This window comes from Capra hircus, chromosome 5 (assembly GCF_001704415.2).
Source record: "Capra hircus breed San Clemente chromosome 5, ASM170441v1, whole genome shotgun sequence".
In the NCBI taxonomy this organism is placed as follows: Eukaryota; Metazoa; Chordata; class Mammalia; order Artiodactyla; family Bovidae; genus Capra; species Capra hircus.
In genome coordinates, this window is record NC_030812.1 from 61,947,623 (window position 1) to 61,960,259 (window position 12,637).

The window sequence follows — 12,637 nt, forward strand, 5'->3', positions numbered from 1 at the left end:
GGCTATGGTCTGAATTAGCTAGTATCTATAGGTAATATTAAACACTTGATTTCAGTGTTCGCATACTGAAATGATTTAAAGAATTTAGTCCTTAGAGACCACTGTTCTTCCTCTAAACTACCAACATATCCCCTTATCTATCTTCAGTAAGGGAGGAAACATCTTGAAGAATTACAGGGAAGTTAGACAAATTCTTTTCGGGTTAAATACCCTAGCATGCAGGATAATTCCAAACACTGTTGAAAAACGAGTGAAAAGTATGAAAATCACAATGCAAATAGTAAGAATGTGCCCCAAAGGAAATGGTACTGACTGTGGAAATATAAAGAAAAGGATTCACTTTCCCCAGTGAGGGGACACTGGAAAATTTCTATTTTCACTCTTATTGTAATATATAGGAATACCAGAAATATTCTGGTGCATCATCTAGCCAGCCTTTTTTCAAAATAGCTCCAGGCTTGGAGCCTCAAGACTTGGGTCTGAGTCCTGTCTGGGGAAATGTTGCTAAAGTGGAAATGAAAGTTGCTTAGTCGTGTCTGACTCTCGGTGACCTCATGGACTGTAGAGTCCATAGAATTCTCCAGGTCAGAATACTGGAGTGGGTAACCTTTCTCTTCTCCAGGGGATCTTCCCAACTCAGGGATCAAACCCAGGTCACCCGCATTGCAGGCAGATTCTTTACCAGCTGAGCCACAAGGGAGGCAATGTGGCTAAGTCATATATTATTTCCGAGTCTTGTGGTCCTCACCCATTAAATGAAGCCATTTAATAAATTCCCATTCAGTCCTTCAATGCTATGATTTCAGTCGTGCCCAACTTTGATTAGTATCATTTTATTTAAATATAGATTATATAATTTGAAACTATGTTTTAGTTCTTAAGAACTGTAACTTAAATTGCTTCAAGAAGTAGTTACACAGAGTGCAAGAATTTTTTTTGACAAATTAGTATCAGTACTGAGAACTTATAAAATTTCTTATAAAAAGAAATTATAGACTACCTTATTTTTTTGTAGTATCATGGATTATTACAGTTTTTCAGAGAAAATCAAATATTTCAAATCTTGCAACTAACCATTTTGCTTGTACTTGGGTAACAGTTATGCTGTCTAGGACAATAAATATTTCTATTCTTTCAAGGCAGCTAAAGGTTATTCTCTTGTTATCATTTGCCTTCACTGAATGTGAGAAAAATCTCAGTTTAATTCTTTTTTTTCTCAGTAAAAGCTGAACATACACCCTAGCTTTCTCTTTCATCCATTTTCCATGACTGCCAGATTAGTGGTGTTTGAAGTAGGGCTTCATCGTGTCTATCTTCTGCTTAACGACCTACCACACTGCACGCTCCATCTCATCTCCTCATACATACGATGTCTCTAGTTTATCTCCCATTTACTCCTCAACTCATCCCAATAGGCTTTTACCCCCACTCACTCCATAGAACTCCTCCATGAAATGTTAAGAATTACCTCTCATATCTAGTTAATTGTTTTCAGTCCTGTCTTCAACGACTCAATGACCACTTGTGGCTGATGGCTTCATATTGGATAATGCAAATATAGAACATCGCTGCTATCATAGAATGTTCTATTAGACAGTGCCTCTCTACAGCTAAAGATGTTGAAACTGCGGCTGAATCACACGCACAGGGCAGTGATGAGAATGACAGGGAATCAAAGCAGAGGGTCAAATATACTCATGAGTTATTCTCAGGATATAACTGATGTTCCTCTTGGTCAAAGTTCATGAACAGTAAATTTAGAATCTGTAGCAAATTCTTTTCTAATTTTTCAGTCATTAAAACAAATTAGCAGCTGGTTCTGCTTTCATTAGTGTTTTGTTGTCATGGGGCTAGAAATCTATGCTACCAAAATGACAGGTCCCATTGAGAAATTATTTATTATGTGCTTAGCACACTACCAGACACATGGCATACACACTTAAGGAATAATAATCAGTGGATAAAGTTGTTTAGTTAATGACTTTCTAGATGGCAATTTTTTTCTTTTTTTAACAGATAGGAAATGTCTAATCCAGGGCAGCTTTGTTGCTTTCCTAAATCATGGAATGAAGAAAAGTAATCTAATATTTTATGCACTAAGAGCTGAAAGCTGAAGTTTCTATGACCATGGGGAGAATATCTTATGTATTGGATTTTTTCAGCTACGATAAACTAATAAGATGACCAGATAGAATAAAAAGCAGTGCTTTGCATTTAATGATCCATTTGAAGTAGAACAGCTATTTATTGAAATCATTTCTGAGAAATATCTTTACTGTTTCTGTCTCTCAGAATTTTGGCTTGAAAAGTTCATAACCTTGATGTCATGTTACATTGCATATCATATAAAATGCTAAGGAAACATATTTAAGGATCACAGAGAACTGATTTCTTCTTAATATAAGCTTGAGTTAGATGTCATTTATTTTCTCTCTTCAGTTCAAGACTGAAAAAAACCAAGGAGATACTATTGATTGGAGATTTCTTTTTCTCTATAATTAGCTAAATTAGATTCTTCTTTACAATTTGTATGGCCTTAATTAATGAAACTCCAGTACTTTGGCCACCTCATGCGAAGAGTTGACTCATTGGAAAAAACTTTGATGTTGGGAGGGATTGAGGGCAGGAGGGGAAGGGGACGACCAAGGATGAGATGGCTGGATGGCATCACTGACTCGATGGATTTGAGTCTGAGTGAACTCCGGGAGTTAGTGATGGACAGGCCTGGCGTGCTGCAATTCATGAGGTCACAAAGAGTCGGACACGACTGAGTAACTGAACTGAACTGAACTGAATTATTTGAAATAGAATGGGTAGTAGAATGATAAAATGATCTTACAAATTCACGAATGTAACAACATTTTATTTTTAATATACTTTTTTATAGCATAAATGACATGGTGGCCTAAAACTATATATGACTTTCTTGGGTTAACACTCCTGCCTTTCAGTTTCTATAAAGATTTTTAGTTAATTTGATATTGATTTACAGGTAAATGCAATAAGTTTCTTTGCTGCATGTTAATGATTTTAACTACTATGATAAATATCAGTTTTAGAACCCTTTATCAGTGTTGGAACAAAACTTTATTTAGTTTACCAGATACAAACATGAGCTACAAACCATAGTTGATTAGATAATTGATGATATACTTCTTTCATTTTTCATTCCCTCTCTCACATTAATGAAATGGGAGTGGAAGAAGATTGTGTAGTCTATCGCTTACATTTCTATCATAGCCTTCCATGTGAACATATACTGTCTACTGCAATGGAATTTCTTCACAACTTAACTAAATTACCATGTTTTCAACTTATGAAAAAATTTCCTAGATTCTTCAGACCACATGGATTATTGATTCAAATAAATGTCATATCACTGAGCAATACATTTGAGAGCACCTATATATATTCATATGGTTCAATCCCTTAGTCGTGTCTGACTCTGCAACCCCATGGAATGCAGCACACCAGGCTTCCCTGTCCATCACCAACAGCAGGAGCTTACTCAAACTTATGTCTATCGAGTCAGTGATGCCATCCAAGTATCTCATTCTCTGTTGTCCCCTTCTCCTCTCGCCTTCAGTCTTTCCCAGAATCAGGGTCTTTTCCAATGAATCAGTTCTTCACATTAGGTTGCCAAAGTGTTGGAGTTTCTGCTTCAGAATCAGTCCTTCCAATGAATATTCAGGACTGATTTCCTTTAAGAATGACTGGTTGGATCTCCTTGCAGTCCAAGGGACTCTCAAGAGCCTTCTCCAACAGTTTAAAGGAATCAATTATTCAGTGCTCAGCTTTGTTTATAGTGCAACTCTCACATCCATACATGACTACTGGAAAAACCACAGCTTTGACTAGATGGACCTCTGTTGGCAAAGCATTGTCTCTGCTTTTCAATATGCTGTCTAGATTGCTTATAGCTTTTTTTCCAAGGAGCAAGTGTCTTTTAAGTTCATGGCTGCAGTCAACATCTGCACTGATTTTGGAGCCCCGCCAAAATAAAGTCTGTCATTGTTTCCATTGTTTCCCCATCTATTTGCCACGAAGTGATTGGACTGGATGCCATAATCTTAGCTTTCTAAATGTTGAGTTTTAAGCCAATTGTTTCACTCTTCTCTTTCACTTTCATCAAGAGGCTCTTTAGTTCTTCTTCATTTTCTGCCATAAGGGTGGTGTCATCTGCATATCTGAGGTTACTGATATTTCTCCCAGCAATCTTGATTTCAGCTTGTACTTCATCCAGCCCAGCATTTAGCATGATGTACTCTGCATATAAGTTAAATAAACAGGGTGGCAATATACATCCTTGATGTAGTCCTTTCTGAATTTGGAACCAGTCTGTTGTTCTATGTCCAGTTCTAACTGTTGCTTCCCAACCTGCATACAGATTTTTCAGGAGGCAGGTAAGGTGGTCTGGTATTCCCATCTCTTTCAGAATTTTCCACAGTTTATTGTGACCCACACTATCAAAGGCTTTGGCATAGTCAATAAAGCAGAAGTAGATGTTTTACTGGAATTCTCTTGCCTTTTTTTAAATTTTTTATCATCCAACGGATGTTGGCAATTTGATCTCTGGTTGCTCTGCCTTTTCTAAATCAATCATGAACATCTGGAAGTTCACAATTCACATACTGTTGAGGCCTGGCTTGGAGAATTTTGAGCATTACCTTGCTAGCGTCTGAGATGAATGCAATTGTGTGGTAGTCTGATCACTCTTTGGCATTGCCTTTCTTTGGGATTGGAATGAAAACTGACCTTTTCTAGTCCTTTGGCCACTGCTAAGTTTTCCAAATTTGCTGGCATATTGAGTGCAGCACTTTCACAACATCTTCTTTTAGGATTTGAAATAGCTCTGGAATTCCATCACCTCCACTAGCTTTGTTCATTGTGATGCTTCCTAAGGCCCACTTGACTTAGGATTCTAGGATGTTTGGCTCTAGGTAAGTGATCACACCATCGTGGTTATCTGGGTCATGACGGTCTTTTTTGTATAGTTCTTCTGTGTATTCTTGCCACCTCTTCTTAATATCTTCTGCTTCTGTTAGGTCCATTCCATTTCTGTCCTTTATTGTGCCCATCTTTGCATGAAAAGTTTCCTTGGTATCTCAAATTTTCTTGATGAGATCTCTAGTCTTTCCTATTCTATTGTTTTCCTCTATTTCTTTGCATTGATCACTGAGGAAGGCTTTCTTATCTCTGCTTGCTATTCTTTGGAACGCCACATTCAAATGGGTATATCTTTCCTTTTCTCCTTTTCCTTTCGCTTCCTTCTTTTCTCAGCTATTTGTAAGGCCTCCTCAGACAACCATTTTGCCTTTTTGCATTTGTTTTTCTTGAGGATGGTCTTCTCTCCAGCATGACCTGTCCATCTTGGGTGGCCCTACACGGCATGGCTCATAGTTTCATTGAGTTAGACAAGGCTGTGGTTCATGTGATCAGATTGGTCAGTTCTATGAAATTGTGTTTTCCATTCTGTCTGCCCTCTGATGGAGAAGGATAAGAAGCTTATGGAAGCTTCCTGATGGGAGAGACTGACTGAGGGCAGTCACCTATACACACACAGACACACACACACATATGAGCACCTCAGTTCAGTTTATTTACTCAAATATATAACTTACATATATATATATAATAGGTACCTATATGTATATATATATATATGTATATGTAAGTTATATATTTGAGTAAATAAATTATATCTTAGATTTATTAAGATTAGCATTAAGTGTTCACATGAGCATAATAAGTTTTATACCACCAATTTTTTCCTTTTCGTTTTTTTAAGACCTTTTTCCCTTTGAAACATCTGTTCTGAAGCTACAGAGAGAGTGAGGCAAAGGTAATTTAAGTAATCAGTTATGTATTTCTTAAAGTATTGAGCAAGGTTTGGTGATACGATAAATTACAATTATGATTCATTTGCAACGTGTGTTCATGTAGATTTTAGAATTGTGTATATTTATTAGACTATCTTTGCCTAAAAATTTGGCAAAAGAGAAACAGTATTCATTTTTAAGGATTCACCCACGATTCACATAAGTGAGAAAAAAGTTGATGTGAAACAAAACCTATCTGTGTGTTATTACTTTTCTCCTGATACATACAGGAGAATGTACGCTTTATGTTCATGAAGCACATGAACACCTATTTTCACACTAATGGCAGTTGGTGTAAGTTAGCATAAAGTGAATTGCACACATACTGAGTTCTTATTCTGTGCCAGCCTCTGTTCTAAATGCCTTAGGTATTAATATATTACCTTATTTAATTATCACAACTCTCTGAGGTACATGCTTAAATAACTTGCTCCCAGAGGTGATAGGAGTCTTTCTCAAAACTATAATCTGATACCACCTCCAGTGGGGTGAGTATAGGAGAGAAAAGATTCAGTAAAAAATTGTGGTTACACCCAAACCATTTGTATTTTACTTTGAACCATCTGAAATTCACATTTGAAAGCAAATGTTCTAAAATATTTTATGGTTGATTTTAGAAAGTTTAAGCAACGATGGATCCCTCTCTGTAGAAGAGAATTTGGAAAGCCATCTGACCTATTCTTCCCTCCTCTACTCCAGTCCTTTCTGTTCTCTGAATCATAGAATCGGGGTTGGCAGGGACCTGGGGGGTTTTCTAGTCTGAACGTTCCCTAACTAACTGCAAAGCTTTAACTTGCCTCTCTCTTTTGAAGCATGGTGTCTAGCTGGTTACACCATCCCCAAAGGGGTAGCACGGATATTAAATGCTTTAAATGATCTTTCCCAGCAGCTGAGTCTGAGCAGGGGGTGGAGATGAGATTGGGGGGAGACCTCAGTCCTACTCTTTCAGCTCCCATTGCGCTGCAGACTCAGTGTGACAGGAGAGCTATTAGAAGAACATGCCAAAAGCAGAGATGAAAGGAAAACAGTTAGCAGCTGTCCTGTGTCCTTTCCCAATCACAAGCTGTGAAGTTAAAATTTTCTTTTTCCTTGGGTAGGCTGTACATAATCTTGGCAAGTATCTGAGTTTTGTTCTTCTGTCTAACATGCTGAACATTTCCCTGAGCCTCATAAGAACAAAGTGAGCAATGGCTAGGATAAGTTGGACCCCCTGCTCTTAAGAAGAGGAACATGGCACCTTTGTGTTTACAACAGGTTCCTCTCACTGGTGATGCAGAACTCAAAAAAGAAAGGCTCTTCTTGGAAGAAGCCAAATTGGCTCCTGGGTTATGACTAGCATAGCCACATATAGGAAAAAGGGCTGAAAATGATTCATGGTTAACTACCAGCCATCAGGCATTCATTGAGTACTAGATATTCTGCCCTTCTTCTATATAAACCTAACAACAATCTTCTACGACAAGGGGCAGTGTCTTCACTTCACAGACAAGGAAACAGTCTCAGGGCTATGAAACAACTTAGCCAGGTTTACATGGTTAGCATGTGGTGGATCTGGGATCAGTATTTCATTCAGTCAGATTCAGATGGTCATGCTTCCTGCACTACAGAAAGAGAACCAAACGTTTAGTAGGGGACCTTTTCTGGGTGGAGATTTCAGTCAATAGATGTGGTAACACTGTCAAGAATTAACTCCCATGACTGTATTTTCACGCACAACCCTATGTATGTATTGACAGACCAGTTAAGAGTGACTGCCACAGCTTCTCCAACACATTTTATTGCAAATATATTATTTACCTTCTGAAAGGTCAGGTGGTTTGTTCTCCTTCCAGCTACCTTATTGTAACCTAGAACTGAGCATGTTAATATATGACCCAGGGAGTTCCTTGGGATGAGCTGGGTGAGCTGGGATGATGCTGGGAGGTGGGGAATAACAGCATGGCATTGAGTTGGTATTTGATGGCTCTTCTGCAGAGCTTTATCAAACTATCTGATTAGGTCAACTGGGAAAGTAATGTTCTCAAGGTCAGGACCATGTTCAGCTAATTTTCCTGTAGTTCTCTTTCAAAGCCAGGGTTTCAGAGCAGAAGATGTCTAGAAAGGAAATAATGAAGTAGAGGATGTCTGAGAATGCATTAAGGACATTTATGTTCCTAACTCAACATGTTCTGAATTGAGAGAGAAGACGATGAGTTGCAGTCCCTTGAGAAGAAGCCTATGGTGGTGAAGGTGGATAATTTAGCCCTCTGGGAATTGAAGACATATAATAAAGGTGACTCATTAGTCCCTCAAAGACCAGACATCTCCAGACTTAAGAATGGTAGGGTTTCCTGACACTGGGAGCTATATTCAGACATAGCCAAATAAATTTTAAAGGAGAGAAGCAATGAGGAGGAGAAAGGCAGGGAGAGAGAAGAGGAGAGACAGAAAGTGTTGCTTATTAAGGGTGAAGGTGGTAGGGAAGGAAGTAGGGTTGCCAGATAAAATATAGAAATTCCAATTTAACTGGGATCGTGTATTTTTGTTTGCTGAATTTGGCAGCTTAGAAAGGAGGCCATTGAATGCTGGAAACAAACTGGCAGTTTAATCTAGAGTCAAAGCTACCACTGAGGTAGGCGCTCCACTCATGTATTTATTCAACATATATTTAATTAATATTTTGTGAGCACTGACTATGTGCCAGGCACTGGGCCAGGTCCTGGGATATATTGTGAATAGGACAGGCAAGATCCCTCTGCTTTCATAATTTCTAATCTAGTGGGGAAACAGAAAAATAACTTAATAAAAATAATACAAGTAATTATTAGCTAGCAAAGTTTTATATATGTCAAACACTAGTAAGTGCTTTGCCTTGTTGATGGCTCACAACTCCTGAGGTTGGTAAAATTACCCTTATTTGCAAATGAAGAACCAAAGTCAGAGAGACCCTAATAATTTGCCCAAGGTTCCCCAGTTAGTCAATACTACTCTAAAGGTCATTAATAAAGTGCTACAGGAAAAATAAACGAATAAATACAAGAAAGACCTATGTTAAAAAGACTGGTCAAGAGAGCTTCTCTGAGAAAGTGGCATGTAACCTGAGATAGGAGGATTAGAAGGAGCAAACATGACCAGAGCCGTCGGAAGGGAATTCCAAGCAGAAGGAGCAGGAGGTGCAAAGCCATTGACGTGAGAAAAGAGGTAGGCGCATTCTGGGAACAGAGGGGTGACTAGCGAGACTGAAATCTAGTGGCTGAAAGCGAGTAAGATGACTTTGAGCGGGTAACATGGCATGGGCAATGCAGATTCTGATAATGGCTCTGGGTTTATTCTAGTGCAATGGAAAACACTGAAGAACACAAACTGTCTTAACATCTTGTAAGGTGCCCTGGCTATGGTGTGAAGTATAGATGGAGGAATTGGGTGGTATAGATGGATGTTGAATTCCACAGCCAAAATAGAAACAACAGCCGAGAAATATAAGAATCTGAGGAAAAGATGATAAAATATGACCTCTTGAGAAGGTAGGGGAGAGGGGCAATATAGTGCTAGGAGAGTAAGAGGTACAAAATATTGAGTATAAAATGAGCTACAAGGATACACTGTACCACAGAGGGAATATATTTTATAATAACTAAAATTATTAAGATTATAAATTTTTAAAGTTATACATTTTTTGACACAATAAAAATTTAGGGGAAAATTTTTGACCTGTTGGAGGACCATGGGAACTGGTCTCACTAGGGAGCCAGGTTTCCAAACCCAATATCATCTTTCATTTGAATCAAAAAGAAAAGGTAGATGGTAATGATAAAAGTCAGAACAGTCTTTGATATAAGGTCTAAACTAATACACCATAGATACCGAGTAGTACTTATTAAAATGTAAACCTCCATACCCCAACGACTGAGCAGGTGTGTCAGAAATTATAGTAGGCTGGTCCCCTTCTCCCTTGCTATCTTCTACTATGGAGGCTGGTCAAGCCCCTTGAGGTTATGGTCAGACATGTGAAAAAATGTACCCATTGGGGAACTTTGGAAAAGCTTTTGCTTTTCTGATTAAAAGAGAAAGAGTCACCTGGTATGTTTCTGCATCCATAAAGTAGCTGTTATTTCCCCCAGGATGAGTGGGGTCAACTGTCCACACAAAGTGACAGAGAGAGGTCCATTAACTACCCAAATCAAATATCCCCATTGGATATCTGTAAGAAGGCAAGCATGGACTCTAGGAGGTCAGTTCTTGAGTAAGAATGGTTATTTAAAGCTCTCTCCATCTTCTGTATGCAAGAGACTCTGACCTGTGCTAATCTCTCAGTGAAAATAACGATGAAAAAGTGGACTATGGAATGCAATAGAAGTCACAATGGAGGCAAAGGTGTATTTACAGTTTATCTTGGATAGACCTGGTTATGATAACCACAAAGAAAAACAGAGAAGGGATATTATAAGAAATGAGTGCTATCAGAACCAAATTGGGAGGGGTGTCAATCTATAGCATTGCCTCTTCTCATTTTGACTTAAAACTGGAAATCTCAAAATGATTACTTGAAGGAATTTATTTTCTATATATTTTGGTTTCTGTCCACATTGACTGGATGTGAAATTGCCAAAGTGTTTGCGAGGTTGATAGATTGTAAATTTGGGAGTAGTTTTCAGCTTCTAATTGAAGAAGATAGACATCCAGAGATTGTACAAACATCATGATTCTAAAGGAAGCACATTTTTACACAAATTTGAACTTTTTATAGAAAATAATGTTATACTCAGGCTGGAATCAAGATTGCCAGGAGAAACATCAATAACCTCAGATATGCAGATGACACCACCCTTATGGCAGAAAGTGAAGAGGAACTAAAAAGCCTCTTGATGAAGGTGAAAGAGGAGAGTGAAAAAGTTGGCTTAAAGCTCAACATTCAGAAAACTAAGATCATGGCATCTGGTCCCATCACTTCATGGGAAATAGATGGGGAAACAGTGGAAACAGTGTCAGACTTTATTTTGGGGGGCTCCAAAATCACTTCAGATGGTGATTGCAGCCATGAAATTAAAAGATGCTTACTCCTTGGCAGGAAAGTTATGACCAACCTAGACAGCATATTGAAAAGCAGAGACATTACTTTGTCAATAAAGGTCCATCTAGTCAAGGCTATGGTTTTTCCAGTGGTCATGTATGGATGTGAGAGTTGGACTATAAAGAAAGCTGAGCACCAAAGAATTGATGCTTTTGAACTGTGGTGTTGGAGAAGACTCTTGAGAGTCCCTTGGAGTGCAAGGAGATCCAACCAGTCCATCCTAAAGGAAATCAGTCCTGAATATTCATTGGAAGGACTGACGTGAAGCTGAAACTCCAATACTTTGGCCACCTGACGCAAAGAGCTGACTCATTTGAAAAGACCCTAATGCTGGGAAAGATTGAGGGCAGGAGGAGAAGGGGACAACAGAGGATGAGATGGTTGGATGGCATCACCAACTCAATGGACATGGGTTTGGGTGGACTCCAGGAGTTGGTGATGGACTGGGAGGCCTGGCTTGCTGAGGTTCATGGGGTTGCAAAGAGTTGGACACGACTGAGTGACTGAACTGAACTGAACTGAAACTTTCACATGTTGCAATCTTAACAGAGAAGAAACAATGCGAACATTTGGGAGTATGCTAGGTTGGCTTCAGTGTGTGACTTGTCCCTGAACTCCTGAGATATCAAAGTTCTCTGTAGTAAGATTCTCTGTAGCTTGGAAGGCCTTTGATGGACAGTGTATATTTATTACCCTATTGAAAGAGTTGACCAGAATATTTGTAACTTTTTTCTACTTTTAATTTTGGTTTTAGTTTAGAAGACATTTTTCTTGAAATGTCCTCAGTAGAAACATGTTTTTCCCCCATGAAAACTTTGTTTTGACTTGCTTCATTCTAAAATTTGGTGATGGAACAAATCACGGTCTAGACTGAATGTTCCCCCTTCCTCCCCAAATTCATATATTAAAACATTATCTCCATTGTGATGCTGTTTGGAGGTGGGGTTTTGAGAGATGCTTAGGTCCTGAGGGGAAGAGCGCCCTTAAAAGAGACTAGTGCCCTTCTAAAAGAGGCACCAGAGAGCTCCCTTGCTGTTCCATCAAGTAAGGACACAGAGAAAAGACGTGAGAAATAATTTTCTATTGTTTGTAAGTTACCAGTCTATGGTATATTGTTATAAAAGTCTGAATGGACTAACACACACAACAACAATGAAATTAGGTGTCCAGAGATGGTCACTGTGGATTAGACAGTCAGGGGGCTAACCTCACTAAGGGGTTAAATTAAAACAACAAAATCACAATTAAGAAGAGTCCTTCAGGCTGCTGTAGAATTGCCTGAGCCCACCATTGTTCTTGGGTTGAATATAAAGAGAAAATTTGTACAAGGCACACAACACCCCTGTCCTTTCTATAGCACCTATACAGAAGGATACTCTCTCCTCATTTTCTCCCACCATTTTTTCACTAAATACTACTACTCATCCAGAATGAGAGATAGGAGGAAGAAAAGGAAAATGCTTTCTCTTATAGTGAAAATAATTAAATATCCCCTTGTCCAATTTTTCTAACTAAAGAGAAAAGTTGCTGGGTTTTGCTTCTAAACTATTCAGCTGGCACCAGTAGGAGTACTGAGTCTGAGACCCTAGACTGCCAGAGAGCTCCTAACCCCAGAGAGTATTGATTAGCGAGAACTTCCACAAAGGCCTCCACCTGTATACAAGACTTAGCATCACCCAACCGCCAGCAGCACCCGCTGTGGGACGTC

General features: G+C 38.8%; 1 protein-coding gene across 13 annotated transcripts in view; it reads right to left on the reverse strand.

The window, feature by feature from the left end:
* The window catches only part of ANKS1B (ankyrin repeat and sterile alpha motif domain containing 1B), a 1,150,317-nt gene that overhangs the window by 352,031 nt on the left and 785,649 nt on the right, over positions 1-12,637 (reverse strand). The gene's annotated exons all lie outside the window — the stretch shown is intronic.